Here is a 26,191-nt window from a genome sequence, read left to right on the forward strand (position 1 = left end):
GTTCTCTTTAGTGCATTTAATAGTAATAGCTTCAGTTTGATACCTATTATCATTGATCTTGTAAAACAACACATTCTAGTGTTTTATATTCTAATGATGCTTTACAATTTTAAAACATTTTACAATTTTGTAAGGTGTTGAGACCTCTTTGGATGCTGAGAAGCACAGTGTCAATGCATCAGTCATCTAGGGATCCTGTCCAGGGGCATCCCAGACATCCCCAGCCAGAGTCTCCAAGTGCCTGGCCAAGCCAGATCCTGCAGGAGTTCCATCCGTACTGTCACTTACCTCACCTTTTGAAGCCTAGGTCTGTCTCCAGCCTGTCAGCTGACCACCATGGTGACTCTGAGGTTTGTGAGCTCTTCATGGGCTAATACACCCAGGGCCTAGTGCTGAAAGAATTCCAGGCCAGTACCCAGCGCCACTGTCAGAGCCATCACTTCCTAATATGAGGCACAGTTTGCACAAGAGGAAGACATTCAGGTGCAGAGCAACCATCAAAAAGAGGCCATTAGAGAACTGAAGATAGAAATTGAGGCCTTGAAACTCAAACAGAAAGAGATAGGCTTGGACATCTACACAAGGAAAACTCAGACAGGGAGACACCAATAGCAAGCACAATAACATTAAAAAGCCTCAAGCCCAAATCAGACCTATCTGCATTTGAGTTCTCAAACTCAGTTTGCAGAGAACCAAGTCCCAAGTGGCCTTCTTTGAAGAACTCTAGCATGTGATCAGGCCACCTCAGGATTTGTCATATTTGCTGTTCCTGACACCAACCAGATGCTCCTGACCCCATGAGAACCATCAATATGGAGCTGGCTTGTTTGGGAACTCTAAGTAGAGGGCCCAGTCCTCTTTGCATTCAGCTGTTTTTGAACTCTGACCCTGTAGAGATCTCTCTTCTCCTCTCCCCCTCACAGAAGTATTCATTGTTGTGCACGGGATACCATCCTTCCTGCATCCCATGCACTGTGGTGTAAGTGTCCCAGTGACTGCTGCTGACTCCAGACTGGTTTGGGAAGCAGCTGTAAAAGTCCAGTGTGGAGTCCATGCAGGAACCTGACATTATAGTGTATATATGACTCCCTACAGTCTTAGCCACCTGCCTGTGGTGGGACAGAGGCTTCCTGGTCACATTCCCATGAGTGCCTGGGAACCCAGCTGTGACAAGGGCCACCACTGGCTCTCACTCAGCACATGGAACTTCAGAGCCCTGCTGCCCATCTTATTCTTCTACTTTCCTCAAGTACCTAGGACTCATTGTTCTTGTCTTCCCCGAGGGCTCAGCAGTGTCCCTTTCTTCCCTTGTTTCCTGATCCTGACATAGGTTGACATAGATTAACTTATAGTCAGAGGTCATACTGGTTAACCTTATGAGTTGCTTCCACGCTGAGCAGCAAATGTATACCATGTGTCTCACATACTCTGTGGCTGGGCCTACCTTCTTTGTAATTGATGTCACAACTATGGCCAATCAGGGCCCTGCAGGTTCTAACAAAGCAAGTGATGTGCCTCAAGCCCCCAAAAGATGTATATCAACAGAAGACAGTTGAGTTGAGGGTCTGAAAACAAATGTTACACTCCATTGTACAGTTTGGTTTTGAGAAACTGTGACCCTCTACCTTGTTCCCACTGGTTGGCTGTCTATTAGGCCACTTGCCATAGGTAGCCACCCCTGAGTATCAGCCCAACCTTTTTGGGCATCTAGAATAGGACTCTAGTCTGGAACCTAAAGCTGAGGAAATGTCCTTGGAACTTGATAACCCAGCATTTTCCCTGTCTACCCTGGCTCTGACGTTGAGCTATTTTCTTGAGCCTGAAACTCATTTCTGAATTTCTTTCAGGTTTGACTTTCTTCCTCTCTATAAATTTAATCTGACAATGACTGGGGGACACAAGACTATGGTGCTGGTGTATAAAAATTATGGCAGGCCGTATTTTGTTTGTTTGTTTGTTTGTTTTTAAATTAACTACTCTTTGCATCTCAAATTTGGGAAATGTCAAGATATATAAGCATGTAGGAGCCCTGGTGAAAAACAGCAGGTATAACCATTGCATGGAAGGTGACCCCAACACCCACTCAGTCAGAAGTACTTCAGAGCCCCTAAGGAAGAGGAGGATAGTATCCCTAGAGTGTCTCCAGCCCCTGTACAAAACAGTCTGAAGCAGTGGTTGTTGCACCCTGTAGCTGGTTCTTTCTGGTAGACAATTAATAGATATGTTACGAGTCCAAGGGTAGTGGGCTCTAACCCTGGCAAGGGCAACATGTAAGTCACTCTCTGTGCAGGACACTGAGGCCTTTCTATTGGGCTGTGTCTTGTCATAAACCCTGACTGAGGCCATGTATCAACCACAACAGCACTCTGACCTGAGGTCACTGAAATAACTAGATAAGCAACACCTGTGGGCTTATATAACACTGATTCAGTTACTGTTTCATTATATTTTAGACAGGTTTCTCTTGTTCCCTCCCTTTCAAAAAGCCCAGAGACTGACAACCAGCAACAGTGACCATTCTTACCAACAGGGCCAGAGCTTCATAGTCCTTGGATCCATGCAGCCTTCACAGGAGACCCAGACTCTCCCAGATGCCTTAAGGCCAAGCCAGTGCCCCTGGGCTTCCATTCCCCTGTTTCTTTATCAAACAGCTCTCTCTGTGAGGCCTGTCATTCATGTCAGGGCCAGAACATGAAACGATTTTCTACTTAGAGTAGGGGATGATTATAATTTAAGTGATTGTTTTAATAAAAATTCTAAGCTGCTATAGTTAAAAACAAAAACTTTTACAAAATGAAGTACCACATATTTCATGCCTTGAAGGACTCAGCTTTAAATGTCACAGTAAATGTAGCTGCTGAACTTGAGCCAGCCCTTTTGTTTCTATCTAGAGCCCATTCATTACATCTATACATTGTGGCAGGAGAAACCAGACCCCCAATCAGTGGCTGACATATTGGAGGCTTATAAATGCAGTGGCCAGTAGGCAGAAGTGATGCTCAGGCTGTGTTTAGGCATCAGACCATTATCAACTCACCTCTCTAGTTCCTCATTTGTTTGGTACTTTCAATGAAAAAAGTCAGCCATCCTGGACACAGACGATAAAGACAATCAGGTACATATATTTTTATGTGTAAGATTTTTACATGCCTTTCAACATTCTCACACCAATAACTTTTAAGCCAAAGAAATATTTCCAAAGAATAACTTTTAACTGTAGTATGAAACATGGGGAATATTGCACAAAGTCTTCCAAGAGCTACACAAAACTGAAACTGTACCACTCATTGTATGGAGAAGACAGTGCTTGCAGGCTTTACAGGAGAGCCAGGCATAGCAGCTCCAGGGCTTTTCTCATGGGCACAGTTCAAAGCCCTTCCTTCCTGTGTGCCTCAAACCTGTTTACAAATAATTTTCTCTTTCACAATACTTGCAACAGGTACTTAAGTGTGAATAATGACAAGAAAACTAGAAGTAAAATTAAATTCCCATTACTAAAGAAAGACTCAAGCTAGTCCTCTAGGGTGAGAGGCACACAGGATTAATTATATTGTAGGAGTTGGTATCTTTCTTCATTTCCCTTTCCAGGCTTTTGGCAAATACATTTTTTTCCACAGTTTTAAAGAAATGTAAGAACTCCCAAGTTCCATGGCCAGAAAATCCTGACAAGCTTCTGATAGCTGAATAATGGATGAAGCTCTGCTGTTTACTTAGCAAGGGGAGGAAAAAAAAGTGTGATAGAGAGTTCTAGATATGGAGCAGGAATCTGACACCCTCCAAGGTGAACAATGGTGGGAAGAATAGGCTGCCTTCTCACTCCTTTTTTTTTTTATTTTTGTCCATGCATAAAAAGTGTGTGGAAATAGCAGCTCAGTGTTTCATCCTTATCCAGGTGTCCCCTGTGTCCCCTCAGAACAGGATAAGACCTCACCTCCAAATATCAACTATTTCCAACCACACACAGTCTATGTTACAGCAGGCATTCAGAACATAGGACAACTTTTTCCCAGCTAGGACACACCACCAATATTTTCACATAGAGACTGACTGTAAAGCTGATAAAGACATGAAATTGGAATCGGCCGAGTTTAAGGTTTTTTATATTTCAATGATGATTAAGTCACATTCCTGAGTTGAGGATGAGGCTCCCATAAAAAGGCAACAGGCTGAAGGCTGTCCTGGTGTTTTTATTCTGAGAGAACCCTCCTCATAAAAATCCCCCACAATACCTGTCACTGGTACCTAGAATTTCACCATTAGAGATTCATTCTTTTGGTTCTGGGGAATTTTAATCCCTGGGGGTCCTATTAAAACGCAAAAAGTCTGAGAATAACTGCATTGAAAGGTATTATTAACTGACAGCAATGAGGCCCTGGGGAATCGGACACAGGATAGAGCCTGAGGAACCGAAGAGGAAATCAGGATGGGCAGAGAGAGCAGGCAGCTGGCAGCAAAAAGAAACTTCCTTCCAATTGTTCAGGGGCAAGGTGACCCACTTCTAATGTTCCCTGCAGAAAAGAACTGCCTCTCCAGGCAGCAGGATGGGCACGTTGCACACCATTTACTTTAGTTCCACTAAAGGAGAAAGTCAGTGCTATCATATTCTTAACAGACCCTGGTAATGTTTCTGTTCAAATCATGGAAGGAACATAAATTAACCAGGCATTATCTATGGAAAAGAACTGGGTACCTGTGTGGACTTCTGACTGATCTGTCTTATATAGCAATTGCTGGTCCACATCTTCAGGAAGCAACCTAGTGCCTGGTCTCTGTCCCATAGGAATATTCCTCTCTTGAGAGGGTGGTGATGAACAAACACTACCAGCTTCCTGCTGCCAGAAAAGATGAAACCTCCTTGTTACTGTTATGTGGTAGCTAACAGACATAGGGCTGTGTGTGTGTTTGTGTGTGTATGTGTGTGTGTGTGCGCGTGTGCGTCTGTGCATGTACATTTCTGCCTACATGTGCTTATGTGTGTTTCTTTGTGTGTATATATTTGCATATGTTTGTTTCTCTACACATTTATTCACATATGTTTATCTATTTAAATATATGGTAAGTGTATACTGCTATATGTTTTTGCAGATAGATATCTGTGTTTGTACAGGTATATGTGTGTATCTGTGGTTTTGTGCATGTGTGTGGATATACCTTCATATGTGCCAGAGCTTATTCTTTGTGTATGTGTGTGTTGTATATTTTATGGGTATGGAATGTATATCCATGTATATATGTTAAAGATGTACATATATAGTGAACAAAATAGTAGAAAACTGGAATTTCTCTAGAAGTTTCTGTAGCCACCAGTGGCCATGGAGAACTGGGTACCAGGAAGGAGAGCTGGGATGGATGGAGAGGATGGATGAGAGAGGATTGAGAGGATGGATGAGAGAGGATGGAGAGGATGGATGAGAGAGGATTGAGAGGAAGGAGAGCTGGGGATGGATGGAAAGGATGGATGAGAGAGGATTGAGACCAAGACTAAGTTTCTGATCAAGGCCCAATGTTTAATTCTTAAATCTGAATTTAAATGGTAAACCCATGCCCCCACTTTACCAGGATCTCAACAGGAAAACAAGCACTCAATTCAGTTGTAAATTAGCAACAATCAGACACAAGACCTGGCCTCTAAGTGTGGGGGTGGTGGCTTTGAGAATCAACAGAAAAAACTGTTACTTCTCAGGTAATAGAGGAGGCTACTCTCCAAATTAACTCAGCTGGCTGGTAAAGCTTTTTAGCCATCTTCATAATTGGAATCATACTTACTAAAAGGCTCAGGCTCAGAATCTGTGTTCACTTGACAAACCAATAATTCTGGCAGCCATCAGGCTTCATCTTCCTTTTGTGAAGAAAGTACTCACACACACACACACACACACACACACACACACACACACACACACACAGAACATCTCCGCCATTCTAAAACTGGACCTGGACCATTCCATGTATTAGTTAGGGGGTCCCATCATTTAACCATGGCATATGAGCTGGAAGTGACTGGATCCCAATGGTGATCCACTGCAGACTGACCTTTAGCATCAGTTTGTAAAAAATTTAAAACAAATAAGACAAAAGCAAGGTGTGCTTTTGGTGACCTTGGAGGGGGGTATAATTCCTCCCCCCCTTTTTTTAGCTTTTAAAAGCCAATTTTTCAGAAAATGATGTGCACGTTCAACAATTCCTTGTCCCATTGGGTTATAAGGAATTCCAGTTTTATGTTCAATACCAAATTCCTTACAAAATGATAGAAAGTTTTTGCCAATATAGACTGGCTCATTATCTGTCTTAATGACTTTAGGTAATCCCATAGCATTAAAGGTTTGTAAACAATGATCAATTACATTTTTAGAGGCTTCTCCCATATGTAAAGAAGCAAAATGTAATCCTGAACAAGTGTCAATACAAACATGCATATATTTCAATTTTTCAAATTCTGTATAATGAGTTACATCCATTTGCCAAATATGATTGGGCACAAGGCCTCGTGGATTAACCCCTAAATGAGGAAATGGAGACAATGTAAGGCAGTTAGGGCACTGTTTAACAAACATTCTTGCCTGCTCCTTAGTGATCTTATGTTGGAGCCTTAAGGTATGGCTAGAAAAATAAAATTTATTATGATCACGTATAGCCAATGCAACAAGATCTGAAACTAGGGCCTCTCCTATTAGAGCTCTGTCAATGTAATCATTGCCTGCAGCAAAAGGTCCAGGAAAGCCAGAATGAGCTCGTATATGACCAATATAAAAGGGATTTTTTTTGAGCAAGAATGATATTTTGCAATTATGAAAACAGAGATCCTGCTGGTGTATTAAAATTAAATGTACCACAAGTTTCCATCAGAGGAACAGACTGAGCCACATATAAACTATCAGTAAAAAGATTTAAAATATCATCTACAAATTGAAAAACATTCAGTACCGCTGTCAGTTCTGCTAACTGAGCTGAGAGTCCAGGAGTCTCTATGACTACCTGTTGATTATTCATAAGATATCCAGCTCATCCTTTAGAGGAGTCTTCAGTTAAAATCAAAAGAGCATCACACAGAGTTTGTAAAGATATCTTATTAAGAAATATCACCTTATGTACATTTAAAAATTTTATCAACCTATCTTGAGGATAATGACTATCTATAGTTCCTTTAAATCCTATTTAGTAAAGCAACCAATCCATACTATGCTGCTTCAGCCAAGTATCTTGATCTACATTAAAAGGCTGAATAATGATACCTGGTTTTTTGCCAAAATAAATCAGCACCTGCTTCCTTCCAAGTATAATCATCTGGGTTACTGCCTCATAATATGACAGGATATTATTACATTTAGGAGATATCCTTGAATGTATCCACATAGAAGGAGCCCTTTGCCACAGTAATCCTGTAGGTATATGAGTCATATTAAAAATCAACAGATGTAAAGGCAAAGAATCATCTATATAAGTGACAAATTGTTTTTCAATAGCTCTTTCTACTTGTTGTAAGGCCAGCAATCTTTCTGAGGTTAAAGATCTAGGGTAGGTAGGATCAGCACTCCCTTTAAAAATATCAAATAAAGGTTTCAATTCTCCTGTAGTAAGCTTTAAATAGGGGCAAAGCCAATTGATATCACATAATAGCTTTTGAAAATCATTTAAAGTTTTTAAACTGCCCCTGCGAATAATTATCTTCTGGAGAAAAACGGCTTGATCTGTAACTCTAAAGTCCAAATAATTATAAGGATCTTGAGTTTGTACCTTTTCTGGAGCTATTTGCAGTCCTTTATCAGGTAAAGCCTGTTGTAAATCTCTACAACATAAAAGCAAGTCCTGAGGATCTTTTCCTGCTATTAAGACATCATCTGTGTAATGAATGATGTATATCATTGGCCATTGCTGTCTTACAGGCCTAATGGCTTGTGCCACAAACTTTTGACATAAGGTAAGACTATTAGCCATGTGCTGAGGAAGAACTGTCCATTGATATCTTTTCATAGGTTCCTTAAAATTAATAGAAGGAACACTGAAAGCAAACCTTTCACAATCCTCAGGGTACAAAGGAGTCGTAAAAAAACAATCTTTCAAATATACCACAATTTTATAATATCCTTTAGGAATAGCCACTGGAGATGGAAACCCAGGTTGTAAGGCTCCCTTAGGTATCATGGCTTCATTAACCTTTCTTAGATCTTGTAATAATCTCCATTTACCGGATTTTTTCTTGATAACAAATTTTGCAGTATTCCATGGTGACTGAGATTCTCTTAGATGCCCTGCCTCTAGTTGCTCCTGCACTAGCGAAGAGGTGGCTTCTATTTTTTTCTTTAGAAAAAGATCACTAAACAACCCACACTGGAATATTATTAAGCCATTGAATTTCATCAGCATGAGATGCAGGCAAGCTAGTGGCCACTACGGAAAATGCCCCAAGCCTCTAGTGTTAGAGTGAGGCTTAGGATCTTCAAATGTCTTGTCCTTCCTTTTCTAGCCCCTGACCAAGCAAAAATCCTTGTCCTAGCATCTGCTTAGTCACTGCCTCATTAGGACTACACATTATAAGACTCATCTGTGACAAGAGATCTCTTTCCCAGAGGGTAATAAGCAAATTTGGCATAGCATAAGGTTGACTTTTGTCCTGAATTGCCCTCCTCATCTCTCCAGGTTAGAAGTTTAGAGATTTGTTTTGAGTTATTGGCATAACCAATCCCTTGGAAGTGAGTGAGCATTATCAAATAAAAGCCAAGTTGAAGGCCAATCTTGTCCTCTAGTAATTGTTACATCAGCCCCAGTATCTATTAACCCTTCAAAGCCTTTTCCTTCAATTAATAATTTAAGGCTAGGTCTCTTACTAGTAATAGATTGAACCAAGTACACATCAGAGGAACCAAAGCCACTCTGTCCTCTCTTACTCTTAACAAATCTGGAAGGTAGTAGATTCAAGGGAACTAAGGTAAGTTGAGCAATTCTGTGGTTAGCAGGTATACTTATAATACCATGAGGGGAAACAGCCATAATTTAATTTTTCCCTCATAGTCATTATCTATAACACCTGGGTAAATATGCAGTCCTTTTACAATAGAACTGCTTCATCCTAGGGAAAATCCCCAAGTTTCTGCAGGTAAAGGTCCAAAAAACCTTGTAAGCAGCGTTTGAACTCCCATTTCTGGGGTTAATACCACGTGGGTGGTGGAACAGAGGTCCAATCCTGCACTTCCTGGAGTTGCCCTGATAAGTTCAAAAATGGATTTCCCTGGCCTGGCAGCAGCTTCATAGCCCCATAAGCTGCTTGCTGTAGGGTTCTAGGGGTCTGAGGCCAGCCCCTCTGCTCGTTTCCTGACATGGGATGGCCCTGAATATCTGTCTTAGATTTACATTCCCTGGCCAAGTGGTTATCCTCCCTGGATCGAAGACAAACTCCTGGGTCATAGCCTGATTGCCTGCTCTGGTGCTTCTGTTCCTAGAACAATCATTTTCTAAATGACCCAAACCTCCACATTTAAAGCATACTTTATTCCCTCATTTCTGTGAAAGCATCGCTTTCACAGTGGTTCCTTGTAAAGCCATGGCCATGCCCAAGCCCTGATTATGTGAAGGCCCTATCTCTACACAAAGATGAATATACCCAGCTAAGTCAGTGTGTGCTTTGTATGGCTGAATAGTGGCATGACATGCTGCATTAGAATTCTCATAAGCCAATTGTGTAACAAAAGGATTTCCTGCTTGAGAATCTCCGAAAATTCTAGTAACTACTTTTAGTAGTTTATCCACAAAATCCTGAGAAACTTCATCAGGAGCCTGACTAATACTAGCTAAATTTCCATTGATATCTCCTTTAGTCAGTAATTGATTCCAAGCATGGCAGGCAGCCATTGCAACCTGTGCATACACTCCAACAGGAAACCCAATCTGATTAGCATTGCCTTCATATTGACCTTCTCCTAAAAGCATGTCAGCATCCCAATCTGGCTTACCTGTCTGAGCATTCATCATGGCAGTTCTCTTACTAGCTTCATGTCATTCAGAACTCCAAAGTAAGAAATCTCCTCCTGACAAAGTAGCCTTACATAGAGTCTTCCAATCTTGGGGGGTTAAATTTGACTCCATGACAGTATCCAATAATGCTTGTGTAAAAGGAGCTGTAGGGCCATATTGTGCCACAGCTGTTTTTAACTTTTATCACCTTGAACTCCAAAGTCTGATATTGTCTGACTCTATTGTTCTGCTGGTCAATTATCTCAACTACAGGGAAAGTTAGCATGTCAGATGTGTCCTTCCCTTTCCTGTAAACCTGACTCACAACTCTTTCTTGTGGTAATTGCTATATCTCAGAATCTCTGCTCTTCCCTGTACTTGACACCTTTTTAGCTCCTGTATCTCATTAGTCAATTTCTGCAACTTAATTTCAAACTCTAATTTATCTACTTGCATATCCATCTGGGCAGCATCTCTTTCTGTAGAGGCCAGAGGTGGAGCAGAAGATGCTCAAGGAGGCGAATCCTCATCGTAATACTTGGCAGCTCCTTTTTCTGAATGAGCTTCCTTCTCTGATGTTAGCTCATCTTTAGTATCTCTATACCATTCTAATTTAGGGTTTAGAGGACCCTTTTCTGAGAAAGCCCTCTCTGGCAGGTGTTCTTCCTGAAGTTCTTCAAACTTTCTCTGGGCACTATCTGATGCCTATAAGGTCTCTTCATCAATAGCATCTTTTATGAGCACCCAGAGGCAGAGGGTGATATTATATGTCTGAGTGGTTCTCAGAGCTTCTCGATTTTTTCCAAGGTTCTCTTATCTAAAGTTCTTTCTTCTTGAAACCATGGGCAGCAAGAATCTATCTAATCTGAAAAGTTTTTTTTAACAATTGTTCTTCAAACCCTACCCCTCTCACCTGAAGCAGCTCTTGAAGGCTGCAGACAAATGCCTGTTTAGAACGTTCCAGTCTCATTTTCCACTGTCAACCTCTAAGTGGAATCAGTGTTGGGTCGATGCTGCCCCAATTTATCCTGTATTCCTTTGCACCTTCAACAACAGTTTCAAAAACATGAAATTTAAGACTATCACTAGCATCGATGCTGTATGTTGCTTACCATGCAGGATACCACCTTCTTCCATTTTCTGTGGAGCTCCACCAAGACAGTGTCCCTCAAATGATCTCTCCATGTCCAGTCCCCACTTTGGGCACCACATGTAGCTGCCAGCAGCCAAGGAGAACTGGGTACCTGGAAGAAGAGTTGGGGGTGGAATGAAAGGACAGACAAAAGAGGAATGAGAACAAGACAAAGTTTCTGACCAAGGCCCAATGTTTAATTCTTAAGTCTGAATTTAAAGGGGGAAACCCATCCCCCCACTTTTCCAAGATCTCATCAGCAAAACAAGCTCAGCTGCTGAGCTGGTAGTGGCTTCTTGCTGGAAGCTACAGATGTGGCAGGACAATAGACTTCACCTAGGTAAGAAGACTCCACCCTATGTGGGCTAGGTGACTGTGGCAAAACAAGGTCCAATAGCCCACTCAAGGCTGGGGGAAGAACACAAGTGGCTATGCTCATGGTGGGAAAGGGACAGGAGGAGATGGTTGTGTACCTTCTCAAGTATGTGAAACAAGTTATGTTCTTTTTCTAATTAACATCATTGCTGTTAGTGCCACTTTGTGGTGGGCGCGAGTCTGTGTCTGATCTGAGCTGGGCTCCTGCAGAGAACTACAGTGCACAGTCTGAGCTGGGCCACTTGGTGAATCACATCAGACTCAGCTCTAGCACCCAGGTGACAAAATTCTCAAAGGTCTTATGATTTCACAAAAGAAGAATAATTTAACCAAGAATTTCTGAGGAACTTATACATTTGAGAATAAGTTTACTTCTGTGTGTGTGTGTGTGTGTGTGTGTGTGTGTGAGAGAGAGAGAGAGAGAGAGAGAGAGAGAGAGAGAGAGAGAGAGAGAGAGAGAGAAAGAGAGAGAGAGAGAGAAATAGAGAGACAGAGAAGAATGTCAGTATGTGTCTGAACTGGCTATGTAGATCAGATTGACCTAGAACTCAGAGACCCAATTCTGCCTCAATTCTTTCGCAAGGAGGGCACATGCATATGTGAAGAGAAAAGCTTGTGGCAGAGCAAAGATACTCATGAGGCAGGAACAAAGAGGGCAACAGCTGAAGTTCCACAATCCATTTTGTGGTACATCCTTAGTCCCTAAGTTTCTTAGCATGCTCCAAATTCTTAGAGACTCTACTGCCTCTGATACTTCACCTTAGGAGTCAAGCCTTTCACATAGTCCCTAGCAAGGCTTCAGTGTCTAGGTGCAGCAGAAGGCTCAGAAGTGCCAGTGAGGAGGCACTGGCCATGGATATGAAGCCCCAGTTGCACAGAAGACCAACTGTACTATTCATGGATACAGCTGTACGAGGAATGTTATGTCTAGTAGGAATCTGCTTTAGAGTGTCACATGGCCTTACCAACATAAAATGACAAGTATGTGAGGTGAGAGATGCATTTGCTAGCTCTATTTAATCTGTCTAAAGTACATATGAACCAGAACAGCACACTGCACCTTCTATGTGCATGCAGCCTAGCATTCATTAATTAAATGCAAGTTAAATATAAAGTCTACAAACTGTGTAAGAGCTGCTGTGTGAACCTACAACAGCCTTGCCATGGCCAGGCTCTCACCTACTTTCCCCACAAGTGCTAGTTCCTTGATGCAATCTGTCTAACTTTATCTTGGTAAATACTATAATTCATTGCCCTCAAGTCTTTAGGAACTTATCTTTGAAAATTATACGCTCTGTCTATAGGGCATATTTTTCAACCTATTTAAAATAGATACAATAAATCCCAAAGAAGTGTGTTTTTTTGTTTTTGCTTTTGTTTTTGTTTTTGTTTTTGTTTTTGTTTTTTGTGGTTCCTCAAACATGAAATTTTCTCAAGCAACTTAAATAAAAAGCAAACTTCAGCAAATTATCTCACTGGAGAGGAGAGAAGGGAAATATTATGAGGACAGTTAGGAGGCAGTCATCTTTATCAGAGGCCAAAACACACTTCCCTTGAGAAGCCTTAGGACTGACATAAATAATGCAGCCTGCAGAAAGGTCATCTCTGAGGTTTCAGAGCGACAGCCTCCAAAACAATTGCTCTGAAGAATTCCAGCCATCAGTCTAAGCACTATGTAGAGAGGGGCAAGGAAGTCCTTTGTAAGAAGTGCCAACCTTGAATCTTGCTGTGGCTCTGGTGTCTTATCAGGCACCATATTCTAGTCCTTGCAACAAAGGTAGTAGAGGTGCAGGCCAACACATCTTGAGGGACAGGAAGCACAGGCCACAGGGCATTTAGAGAGGTCATTTGAGCATGGAGCAGCAGCAGAAATCAATAGCATTGTGCAGAGTAAGGAGGGATCAGTGACCTCTAGACTTTGTGGCAGTTTAGCAGTTGATTAACAGCACACCAGGGACTGGCCCTGGGCTATGCAGCAGCCACAGACAGCTAATTTCAGAGAATTGGAATGCACTGAGCTAACTCAGGCAAGCCCTTGCAGAAGGAATAGCTCCTAAGCAGGACATTAAACAGGAGGTCACTTTTGTCACTTGTTAAAGCTTTCAGAGGGCTCAGGAATCACCTCAAAATCTGAATGTGTTTTCCCCTCCCACTGAGCCTCTTTTCAACTGTTTGTTTTATCATGAAAATTTCAAAACTATTTTTTAAAAAAATCAGCGAATTTAATAAATTTTATAGATTTGTCACCTTAATTCATTTATTAACTCATGACCAAATTTATTTATGTGTGATTCTCCCCACTCCAGCTACATAGGGCTAACATGGGGCAAGTACTAGACATAATAATATAATTTAATTTTTAAATCTTCCTGCTTAAATCTCTAAACAACTCCTTTCTGGAATATCCTACACTGTTATTATAGCAAAAATTAAGTTCACAAGCCACTTGTTTATTGGTGCACTAGACTTGACTGAGGACAATCTATGAACTTGAGATTATTTTAGAATTTTGGAATTCAGGCTCAATGCTACCAAATACTGAATAAATAAATTATACTATTCCTCCAAATTCCAAATGGAGATTTCTAAAATTAAAATCAAAGAGATTCTGAAAACGACAGAAATAATACACAAGAAACATGTAATTGCTTCAAGTGGTTTACAAAAAGAAGTTACAGAAGGAGAGAGAATGAGTAATCAGAACAATATTGAACAGGAGAGTTCCGCCGGAGTGCTTTGGGGTGTGGAAGTACATGGGGAGAAGATGGCAGTTGAGTGGCAGGACACTTTGAGGGAGTTCATGACAGTGACAGGTGGTAGTAGCTCAGGACTGGGCCAGTTTCTTCCTGCAGTCAGCTGCCCGAGACCTGCAGATTGCACTTGCAAGTGTTTATGAGGATGGAGGGGATGAAGACATTGTGACCATTTCACAAACAACTCCAAGTTCAGTGTCCAGAGGCTCAGCTCCTAGTGATAATAGAGTGACATCCTTCAGAAATTCATGACCAAGATTAAGAGAAGGAGGAAGAGGAGGGACGGAGGTTTTATTGTGGAAGCTCAGAGAGAAGTAGACAGCAGCTTGTTGGCCCTCCTAGGAAGAAAAGTGCCAACAAGCTGTGGATGATCTGTTTAAGGATGCCAAAGAACATGGGACCGTAGTTGTGGAAAGAGTGACCAAGAATCCTGGAGAGATCAAGTAAACCTAATCCGAGAGTGAGAGCGGTTGCAGAAGGGGAGCTACCGCCTTGGAGCAGCACCAGAGGAAGTCTGCCTATGTGGCCGGAGAAAGGAGGCAGCATTCAAGCCACGATGTTCATGTAGTGCTAAAGCGCTGGATAACTGGAAGACCTTAGAAACTACCAAGACCTATCCAATGCCTCGTTTCTGGTGTCTGGTTCCTTCCTGCAGAGCTTCTGGGGTTAGCTCACGGTGGGCAGGTGATCCGGACCAGAACTTCATGAAGCTCAAGGAAGTTTTCAAAGCTTTCACTGGCGAGAGCCAGAAACTGGGTGGCACAGCCCCCAAGGTATTAAAAACCAGCTCTCCAGCCCAGCAAGCAGAAAATGAAGCAAAAGCTAGCTCGTCCATCTTAACCAGTGAGGCAGAACCTACCACGGACATGCAAATGTGGCTTCCAAATGGTGGGAGGCTGGTGCAGAAATTCAACTACAACCATGGAATCACGACTTCCGGCTCTTGGTCGTGGATGCCCAGGCTGCTATGGCTGCCACCAATTTTGTCCTTATGATTACCTTCCCTAACAAAGAGCTGGCTGATAAGAACCAAACCCTGACGGAAGCCAATCTTTTCAATGCTGTCATCTGTCATTCTGCAGCGGTTAACATAACCGCCCAGCTGCTGCCTCACCTCCCTGTGTCTCCCAGGACTGCGGCCATGCCCATGCGAATTACCTCCTGCTCCCTGTACACACCTAGCCTTTTCAGTGCCATGTCTCATCCGTAGCCCTGGATTCTTAGACTTCAGTTAGACATTTGTTTTCACTTTAGTTGTATTTCCTGGTTTTCTTTGTGATAGCTTTAAAGAAAAGAAAAGAAAAATAAAACATGAAAATTTGAAAAAGAAAAAAATAATAAACAAGAATTTAGAATTTCTTCCAATTGATCTCAGAAACACAGAACATATCAAGGAAGCTCAGAAAACAGCAATACACAAAATATATGGGGTTGTGGGAGACTACACAGAGGCTTATGAAATTCAAACTCCATACAATCATAGAATAGCAAATCTTGAAAAAAACAAAAACAAAAAACAAAAAACAAAACCTAGGGAGAGGCAATAATACCTTTCTCTAGAAGACCAGAGCTAAGAATTGTACCCAATTCATTCCAAGGAAACAAGCCTCAAGGAGAGGCCTGAGTGAAGAAAAGTGTTGAGAAATCAGCAGCAGCAGACACCTAGTTCATTCTGAAATTCACTCTTTCTTAAGTGAAGAAGAAATTAGGTCTTTCTCATGTAAACAAAATTTCAAGAAACTAGACTTTCCTGGCAAATACTGGTAAATTCTTCACATTTTATCCTTTGTTGCTACCAAGTCACATGATAACCACGTATGTTTTTATTTTAAAGTGTAATTTGTTATAGATAATAAATATTTACTGTAAGGCAAGCACTAAATGAAAAAGAGGGAAAATTAATTTCAAACTAAAACAAAATAGACAATAAAAATGGATCATAAATAAAGGAAGTCAAAAGTAACAGATCGATAGGAATAATCCTCAAAAACAAAAGCTAATTTAAAAAGATTAATAAAATCAATGACTCTTTGTCCAGGTTAACTAAGAAAAACAGAGAACAGGCAAATTAACAGTGTCATGAATGAAAGAAGTTTTAGTACGACAGATCACACAGATGTGAAAGGATTTAGAAAGGGTGGACCCTGAAAAGCTCTGTGCTCACAGGTTTGCTAATTGAGGAAAATGAATCCATTCCTTCAAAGAGAAGTCTACCAAAGTCTATGCAAAGGGAGATAGACATTTCAATAGGCTCATATCTGCAAACTAAATCAATTAAATAAGTCAGTGGTGTAATAAAACTGAAAGCACCAGGTCCAGACAGGCTTACTGCTGAATGCTACCAAATACTGAATAAATTATACTATTCCTCCAAAACCTCTTCCAGAATCAAAGAAAATGATTTCTAATATATTCTATGAGCTCAGCATTACTTTTGAAGTATCTTAAACCAAACAAACACATTGTAAGACAAGCGAGTTACAAACTAACATTTTCATGATCTCAGATTTGAAAACATCAACCAGATATTAGCAAATTAAATCCAGCAAGTATAAAAAGAATTACAAATCACAAATGAGTATTATGTGTTTTCAGTATTTAAGATTGATTTAAAATCTTAAAATAAATTATGTAATCCATCAAAACAAGCAAAATAAGGAAATCATATGATCATATCAACAAATACAGAAAAAGCATTTTCCAAAAGTCTATATTCATTCACAAAAATGAATCTCAAGAAGCTAGTAACAGAGGGGCACTTCCTCTTTATGGAAAAAAATATCGACTAAAGAATCCTACAACTAATATGAGATTTAACACTCAATAGCTATGTTATGATCTGAAATGAGGCATGATTGTCTCTTTCACTACTCACAGCTTTTTTGGTTCCTAATCAGAAGTCCTAGAAAATGTAACAGGTAGGAAAAATAAATTAAAGTTCTGGCTTCCAAATGAAGAGATAAAGTTATCCAGGAGTTGTGGAAACACGTATAACCTTTGCACCCAGGAGGCTAAGGTAGAAAGATTGGCATATTCACGGCCAGCTTGAGCTAGATATATGAGCCACATAGCAATACCATGTCCAAAAGGCCAAGAAAGACAGGAAGAAGAGAGAGAAGGAAGGAAAGAGGGAGGGAAGGAAGGAATGAAGGAAAGGAGGAAGAAAGGGAGGGATGGAGGCAGAGAGGGAAGGAAAGATGGCATCTGTAGAGTATCTTAAAGAACTGACAAAGCAATTTCAGACCTCACAAGTGATAATAGCCAGGCTGCTAGCACAAGATTAAAAATACAAAAGTCAGTAATTTTCCAACATGTCAACAATGAGAAAGTAGAATTAGAATTTAAAATACAATTCTATTTTAACTGCCAGTGAATTGAAGTATTTAAATATAAATCCAATGAAATATACATAAAATCTATATGTAGGTGGGGGAAACAGGAAAGGTCTTACCAATGATATTAAAAAAAAAACTATACAAAAGGATTCAGACATAAAAAGACTGTGTGAAGATGGCAGATTTTCTGGGCTGACAATTCTACAGAAGCACCATAAAAATTACACAAATATTTTACAGAAAATAACAAGCTCATATGAGACTGAGAAGACACAGAATAATCAATTTAGTACTGACAAAAAACTAAGTTAGAAAGCTGACTCTACTTCAGTTTAAGAGTTACTATAAACCTTTAGTGACCAAGATAGTTTGGAATAGTCAAATTGTTAAATTAAACAGAATAGAGGGACTAGAAATAAATAGATCTATATAAATATAACCAACTGGTTCTTGACAAAATAATAGAAAAAATAACCTGGAGCAAAAGTAGACTTTTCAACAACAAATGGTACTGAGACAATTGGGCAACTGCATGCAAAATACACAACATAACACACACATACACACAGACACACACACACACACACATATCTTATATTCTACACAAACAACAACATCAAAATGAATCAGCCTTAAAGATAAAATACAAACCACAAAATTCACAGAAGATAACAGCAGAAAATGTTTATGTAAGTGTGAATATACTGATGTTTTAAATACAAAACCAATTTTCTGAGGAGCCCCCAGATTGATTTCCAAAGTGGTTTTGACCTGAAGACCCAGGTATACCACTACCAGGCATATACCTTGTTATATGCTGCAACATATAACAACAAGGACACATGCTCCACTATGCTTATAGCAGCCTTATTTATAATAGCCAGAAGCTGGAAACAACTTAGATGTTCCTCAACAGAATAATCGATACAGAAATCCTGGTATATTTGCACAATGGAGTACTACTCAGCTATTAAAAGCAATGACTTCATGAAATTTGCAGGCAAATGGATGGAACTAGAAAATATCACCCTGAGTGAGTTAACCCCCCCAAAAAAAGAACACATATCATATTCACTGATAAGTGAATATTAGCCAAAAAGCTCAGGATACCCACGATACAACTCACAGACCATATGAAGCTTAAGAAGGAAGATCAAAGTGTAGATGCTTCAATCCTACTTAGAATAGGGAACAAAATAATCACAGGAGGTAAATGGAGGGAGGGAGAGAAGAGGCGGGTGTTTTAAAGGGGGGAGCAGGAACAGGTATTTAAAGAGACAAGAGAGAAGTACAGAGGTTCAGAAAATTGAATAGAAACTTGTAGCAGTAGAGGATGGGGAACTGGGGATAGCCACTAGAAAGTCCCAGACTCTAAGAAAGCAAGAGGCTCCCAGGGGTCAATGGCAATAACTTTAGCCAAAACGCCCAACAAAGGGGAGATACAACTTATGGAGACCATCACCAGTATAAGGATGGGACCACTTACATATCTCAAAAATTTTAACTCAGAAATGTTCCTTTCCAAAGGAAAGATGGGAAAAAAGTGGAACTGAGGCAGAAATAAAAGCCATCTAGAGACTGTCCCAACTAGGGATCCATCCCATCTGCAGACACCAACCCTACCCTCCACCCCCATGCTATTGCTGATGCCAAGAAGTGCTTGCTGACAGGAGATGGTTGTTCCCTGAGAGGTTCTACCAGCACCTTACCAATATAGATGCAGATACTTAGGGCCAATCATGGGACTAAGCCTGGAGAACCCAATGGAAGAGCTAGGGGAAGGACTGAAGGAGCTGAAGGAAATTGATAACAACTAACTAGACCACCCAGAACTCCTAGGGACTAAACCGCCAACCAAAGAGTATACATGGAGGGAGCCAGAATTCCAGATACATATGTAGCAGAGGGTAGCCTTATCTGACATCAATGGGAGCAGAGGGAGACTTGATATCCCAGTGTAGGCCATGCTAGAGTGGGTGAGTGGGTTGAGGAGCACCCTCATAGTGGTAAAGGGGAGGAGGGAAAAGGGGGATGGGATGGGATGGGGAGTTTGTGTGTGGAGGTAACTGGGAAAGGGTATATCATTTGAAATGTAAACAAATAAAATGATTAATAAAAATAAAATGGATATTAAACCTATAAATAAATAAATCAATGAAAAAATAATTGATAAAATAGACATCATTTAAATTATGAACTTTGCTACAAAAGACAGGGTCACAGAGTGAGAAATCATGCTATAGGGTGGAGAAAGAGTTATATAATGTGAAAAGAACTCAAACACAACAACAGACAAAAATCCAATTAAAACACAGACAAAATAATCAACTGAGCACATCACTAAAGATGCTACATGGACAGCAAGTTAGTAGAGATGTTCAACATCAGTTGACTTCAGGATATTGACACAATAGATGTCACAAGCCACAAGAATTACCAAAATCCACACACAGTTGGAAAAGTAAGGTATGCAAACCTAATTTGTAGTTGGTGGGAATACAGAATGGCGTAGTCACTTCAAGAGAGAGTTTGGCAGGATCTCATAAATTTGGTAGCATTCTATACAAAGCAGAAACCTTCCTCTTTTGTGTATGCTTAAATAGCACATGAAATACTCCTAACAGCTCCATAACAGTCGCCAATACTTAAAAGCAGCCAAGATATCCATCAATAAGTAAAGAGATAAATTGTGGCAGGCCAAGACAACAAAACATCATTAATTTTATACAAACAAATAATCTCAATGTTTCAAAGGCATGGGAGAAATGTAAATGCATTTAACTGAGTGAAAAAAACTATATGCCGTAAAAGTCTTCACTAAATGACATTATGGTAGAGGCAAAAATACCGAATTTGGCAAGTCATTAAATGCTTGTCAAAACCACTCACTGAGCAACATGGACAGTGACATCATACAACCCATAGACTCTGCTGGTGATGGGACCATAGACTCATAGACAGCAACAAAGGTTGCACCCTGGGTATCTGGGTTCAATGCTGAGGAATAGTTTATGTGTGTGGGGTGTGGAAATCCTGTGTGCTTTCTGCTGTTTTGTTTTTAATTTCACAATCCCTTCTCCCTCTCCCTTGCCCTCTTCCTCTCCCCCCCCCCACTCTGTGTGCAAGCAGGAGAGAGTGTCTTTTCATTTTTCTTATGTATGTGTATGCATGTATGTGACAGGTCAGCGTGCCAGAGTTGGTTCTCTCCCTTTACCATACAGAACTCAGGAATCACACTCACGTTGTCAGACTTGGTAACAAGGTTTTGTTATTCATGAAGTCATCTCCTCAATCCTGCAGTCAGCTTTGCTGTGAATTTAAAACCTCTAAGCAATAAAATGTATTACTATAAAACTTTCATAACTTATGTTGCCAAAGATATCATTTTCAAACTTCATTTGTTAGCAAATTATATTTTTGTAATTCTTTCTTTGGGATCACAATTTTAACAAGGAGCATTCCTGACATACAACTGATGTGCCTCTGTTGTCATTTTTAAATCTGTGATTGAACCTTCCCTTCTTAAGTTGTTTTTACAGTGCTTTCATTGAAAGCAGCCTTTTCTGTAAATTGTCACGAAGTCTGGATTTCACTGATTGCACCCTGATGCTGCTATTTAATACGTTTATTTAATACACCAGGTAATAAGTCCTAGATACTTAGCCAATCTCAGGCTCTATTTTTAGACCTCTCTCTTCAAAAGTACCCAACCCTCCAGGGGTACGGTGGAGTCAGTATCAAATTCCTTTCTGCCTGTTTTGCATTAACTTCCTTTTGTCATCTGAACCTAGACATTATGCTCTCTCACTTGACTGCTTACAGTCTTATGAAGTTAGTTCAGTATATGAAAAGTTGTTCTCTTTCATGTGCATATGGGGAGAACATGGCTGATGAACCAAGTTTATCCACAATCTAACTTCACCCCCTTCCCTTCTGGAATTCTTTATCACACATAGTGAACAAAGCACAGCACGGCTGTAGCTGTGTCATGACGGTGCCAGACAAGCAGCACAGGAACTGCTAACACTGTGAGGACTCCAGCCCCTACAGGAAGCACTTTTCAGAGTCTAGAACCAAGTCACACTTTTTCGTGATGCATGAATAGACGTCCCTGTCTAGAGACTTTAAATACCTCCATGAGGCTTTTCAGTACACCAGTTTGGTCTGTGGATAAACTCACTTCTTCATTCTGCTTGTCTTTCTTCTTTTCAGTTTAGCAACTGGTTCATTTAATTATGTTACACTTTTTGGTAAAAGACATAATTCCTAATTGCAATTACAAAGCAAAGTCTTTAGGGAAGTTGAGCTTTGTTATCTCTCTTCTTCATTCCTCCTTTCTTTCTCCCTGGTTGAATTTTTATTAGGCCTTGATTCATTATATATTTATTACATGTGTGAATATGCATTGTATTTTATATAATGTAAGCTTATCTACATTCTATATAAATAGCATGTATATATATATATATATATATATATATATATATATATATTTGCAGTATGCTCCCTTCTCTCAAGATCAGAAGGTAGTTTCTTTATTGATTATTTTTATTTCTCTAATATATATCCTTTTATTTATTCTTTGAAATTGAACAAACACATATAATGTATTTAGATCATAAGCTACTCTCATTCACTCCCTTTCAACTTTTTCCAGTGTTCTATGCCAAGTATCCCTATCTCTATATCTATCTATCTATCTATCTATCTATCTATCTATCTATCTATCTACTGTTTTGATTAAACAACATTGAGTTGATTCCTGGTTGTGTTTAAAGATACTTCTTGATATTTTGTGACTGTAATATGATCCATTAGACAGAGATATCACATATCAGGTCACATGTTCCCACCTGTGCTGATGGACATTTGAACTGTTAATGTCTTGGTATTGCATTCAAAACAAATGCCTCCCTCCACTTTCCTCCCTTCTCCTTCTCCCTCCTCTTCTTTTATCTTTTGTGTGTGTGTGTGTGTGTGTGCATATTTGTGCTTCTCTATGTACATATGTAAGGGTATACCGTTCATGTTCATGCTGCTCTGTGGACAATCCTAGGCTCCTTCCATCTTTTGTTTGAAACAGGGTCTCTCATTGGCTTGAGATTTTGCTATGTAGGCCAGGCTATCTGACTCATGAACTTCCAGGTATCCATCTGTCTCTACTTTCCATCTTGCTATTGCTGGAATTACAGACTTGTGTCATTGTGCCCAGCTTTTCCACATAGGGAACTGAACTCAAGTCCTCATACCTACGTGGCAGGAGCTTTGGTAACTGAGCCATTTTCTCAGCTCTTATTTTTCTCTATATTATAAGCATTGCTATGCTTTTTGTAGAGTATAATGTTGTGGCAGATCAACTCTCTTCTGGGTGAACTGGCCGCTCAGATGACTCAGAACACAGGTTCAACTACTTGTTGAACTATTCTATAAACCCTCTTTCTTAGTATTGATGGGCTTAGGCAAAATTGTAGCACTGGACACAGAAGAAGCACAACATTGAAATTTGGAGGCAGAAGTCACAGAGGAGACAAGAGGGGTATGTAATGTGCCTAATTTGAAATTATATCTTGCCAGGAATTAAGGAACTAAAATGTACACAGTATATGATTAGGTCATTATTAAGTGGCATGAAATTCACATGAGCCTCAGGGTTACCAGCAATCAAACCTTGCTCCTTTTGGTGACCACTCCAGTGGTGAGCTGCTCTAATTCTCACAGGGGCCTAGCATGAGTTTGATGCTGAGATGTGGGCATGTCTGCTTCTTTTCAGTAAGGTCTTGGGAGCCTCAGCACCTTGGTGCTGCACCTTCCTCTTCCTTACAGTGGCACATAACAATGGCTGCACAGCAAATGCAGCAGTGGGGGAACCTGGATGAATCATCCACCCTTTTTAAAAGAACCTGCCCCACCACCCACATTCCTGAATAGAACCACTCAGGCAAAAATACTTGAAAAGCAAGCCACTGCCCTTTTTGAATGAATGACAGAGAAGATAAACAGGATTTTCAGTGATTAGAAAGGGAAAATTATAGTTAATTCTTCTTTCTTTATTCTTTATTTCACCTTCAAGGTTTAAATACAACTTTTCCTTAGAAAAGTGCAGATGAGGACAAAGAATCAGGAGATCTAGTTACTCCTCTCTGTCTCTGCATGAGATTAGAAAAGACTTAGAAATTCAGCAAGATGGGTTTTATTCAAGAATAATTACAGGGTGTCCAAGCAATAGAAAGGAGTGTGCACAATGTGTGTAAGGTAGTGCACAAAGAGAATTACAGTTAAGGCTGTAACCCAGGAGTGATGGGGCACACCTGCAATCCTAGCACTTTGGAAATGGAAACAGTTTGGAGCCAGCCTTGGCTACATAATAAGTTTCAGGCCCACCTAGGCTATATAAGAGGCTGTTGTAGCAAATAAAAACAACACAGGCAAAAGGCTTTAAGCTAGGGGAAGAACCTTTGAGTGAGAACATTCAGGAAGCCAGGCAACAGGCCTTTGTTCTCTAGGATTTGGTTTCCTGCTTTCTTTAACTTCTATTTGCTTCTGATTCTGCCAATGTATGGGCACTAATTTTTTTCTGAAATGGCTGTCTAAATTCTATGGGATATTTCTCCTGTGCAGTTGTCATGGCAACCTTCACATTATAAACCGGAGTGCTCAGGGGAAGGATTAGTTACATTTGAAAGGTGAAATTGAGTCAAGTAGACAAGTCTAGGAGTCCAGGCAGAGTAGGCAGAGCTGGCAGAAGGCTGAGAAAGGTGAAGGGGCTGAAGAAAGCAAGCAAACCAGCTCAGTCCCCTCTAAGAGACAGACATGTTTGCATCTCTTCTTTCCAGGAAAGCCATCTGCAACCACTGGCATACTTCTCTGCTGGCAATCTCCCCATCTCCAAGCCCTTCAGTCCATTTCCATATTCACTGCCTTCCACAATCTACCATTCCCTTTTCACTGGAGCATTTATTTTCAGTGCCTCAAACTCCTTCTGCTGCAAATGGGAAAAAAATATTAAGAGACCACAGCCAGACATTATGCAAAGATGGAGACCTTGGAGCACACAACTATAAATGTGATGTTGCCATTAAATCCTTTCACACAGCTCTCTGGAGCTCAGGGAACCCTGTGGAAGAAGAAACAGAGGGAGTGGAGGAAACAGAGGGGATGGAGGACACCAGCAGTATAAGGCACTCTAAAACAACTGAGCAAAGCTCATATAAACTCACAGAGCTTGAAGTAGCATACACATGGTATACACAGGTCTGCACCAGGTCCTCTGCATAAATACTACGGCTTTCTCTTTAGTACTTCTATGATCTTATGATGCATATATGAGTAGGTCTCTTATGCCTTCTCTTCAGGTTCTTATTTTTCTGTTGACTTGGCTTTGTCCAACTTTGATATAATGGTTTTTGTTTTATCTTATTATGTTTTATTTTGTTATGTTTTGTTGTTCAAAGCCTGTTCTTTTCTAATGGCAATCAAATAGGAAATAGATCAGGAAGGGAGAGGAGGAGAAACTGGAAGGAGAAGAGGGAGAGGAAATTGTAAGCAGGATATATTGTATGAGAAAAGAATCTATGTTTAATACAAGGGAAAAATAAAAACAAACAAATTATCAAATCTCTCTGCTTTAGCCATGCCCACCTGCTAGATGGCCTGAGGCTTTGTTTGAGAAATGTTTCCAGCAAGAGTTCACCTACACTACTTCAGGTTTTCTCTTTTGCTTTTTGAGATGTAAACAATTTACTCAGTCTCCCAAGGTTTCCAATGAGAAACTGAGGTACATTCCACCAAAGTTCACCCAGGGAATCACTGAGTTTCTTGATCTTTCTTACAGAACAATTCATGAGAGATTGTGGGCAGGATCACAAGGGACCTTAAACAGCAATAGCAGAAGGGCTGAGCCCAACGGGGATGACTGTCTCCCCATGACTGCTCAAATGGAAGTCTCCATCTTTCCCACCTATATACCTTAGTCCTACCCAGAGACCATGAGACCATATGCAATTAGGGTGGAATTACATACAATTGTTTGGAAGTAATAATTGGATACTTAGGTGAGGGTCTGTGACTCTTTCTACCTGCACATCCTCTAGGGACCATAACTAGTCAACAGACCCAGTTATGCTGATATTTGATGAGCAGGCCCAGCAGAACTAAAGATGGTTACAATTTGGTTCAAAGACTAGTCCTGAACAACAATTTTCTAAACATGCTGCATTTCCAGGAACGTAACCCACCCAGTAGCAGTGTAGGAGTCTCAACACAATAGGATGGGGACTATGGATAAAGCTGCTGCCCAACAGATCTTTTTCCTGCCCTCCTCCACTTCCCTAGGAAGGCAGATCTCTTAGTTTGAAGCCAGCCTGGTCTAGAGTTGCAGAGCTGGGCGTGGTGGCACATACCTTTAATCCCAGCACTTGGGAGGCAGAGACAGAGGCAGGTGGATTTCTGTGTTCGAGGCCAGCCTGGTCTACAGAGTGAGTTCCAAGACAGCCAGGGCGATACAGAGAAACCCTGTCTCAAAAAAAACAAGAAAGAAAGGAAGAAAGGACGAAAGGACGAAAGGACGGAAGAAAGGAAGGAAGGAAGGAAGGAAGGAAGGAAGGAAGGAAGGAAGGAAGGAAGGAAGAAAGGAAGAAAGGAAGAAAGGA

General features: G+C 40.5%; 1 pseudogene; it reads left to right on the forward strand.

The window, feature by feature from the left end:
* The first annotated feature begins 14,219 nt into the window (after positions 1 to 14,219).
* On the forward strand, positions 14,220 to 15,418 carry LOC110285099 (NSFL1 cofactor p47 pseudogene; annotated as a pseudogene).
* The last annotated feature ends 10,773 nt before the right edge of the window (positions 15,419 to 26,191 follow it).

The sequence above is a fragment of the Mus caroli genome, unplaced genomic scaffold (assembly GCF_978045245.1).
Source record: "Mus caroli unplaced genomic scaffold, Mus_caroli_1 scaffold_19, whole genome shotgun sequence".
NCBI classification, from domain to species: domain Eukaryota; kingdom Metazoa; phylum Chordata; class Mammalia; order Rodentia; family Muridae; genus Mus; species Mus caroli.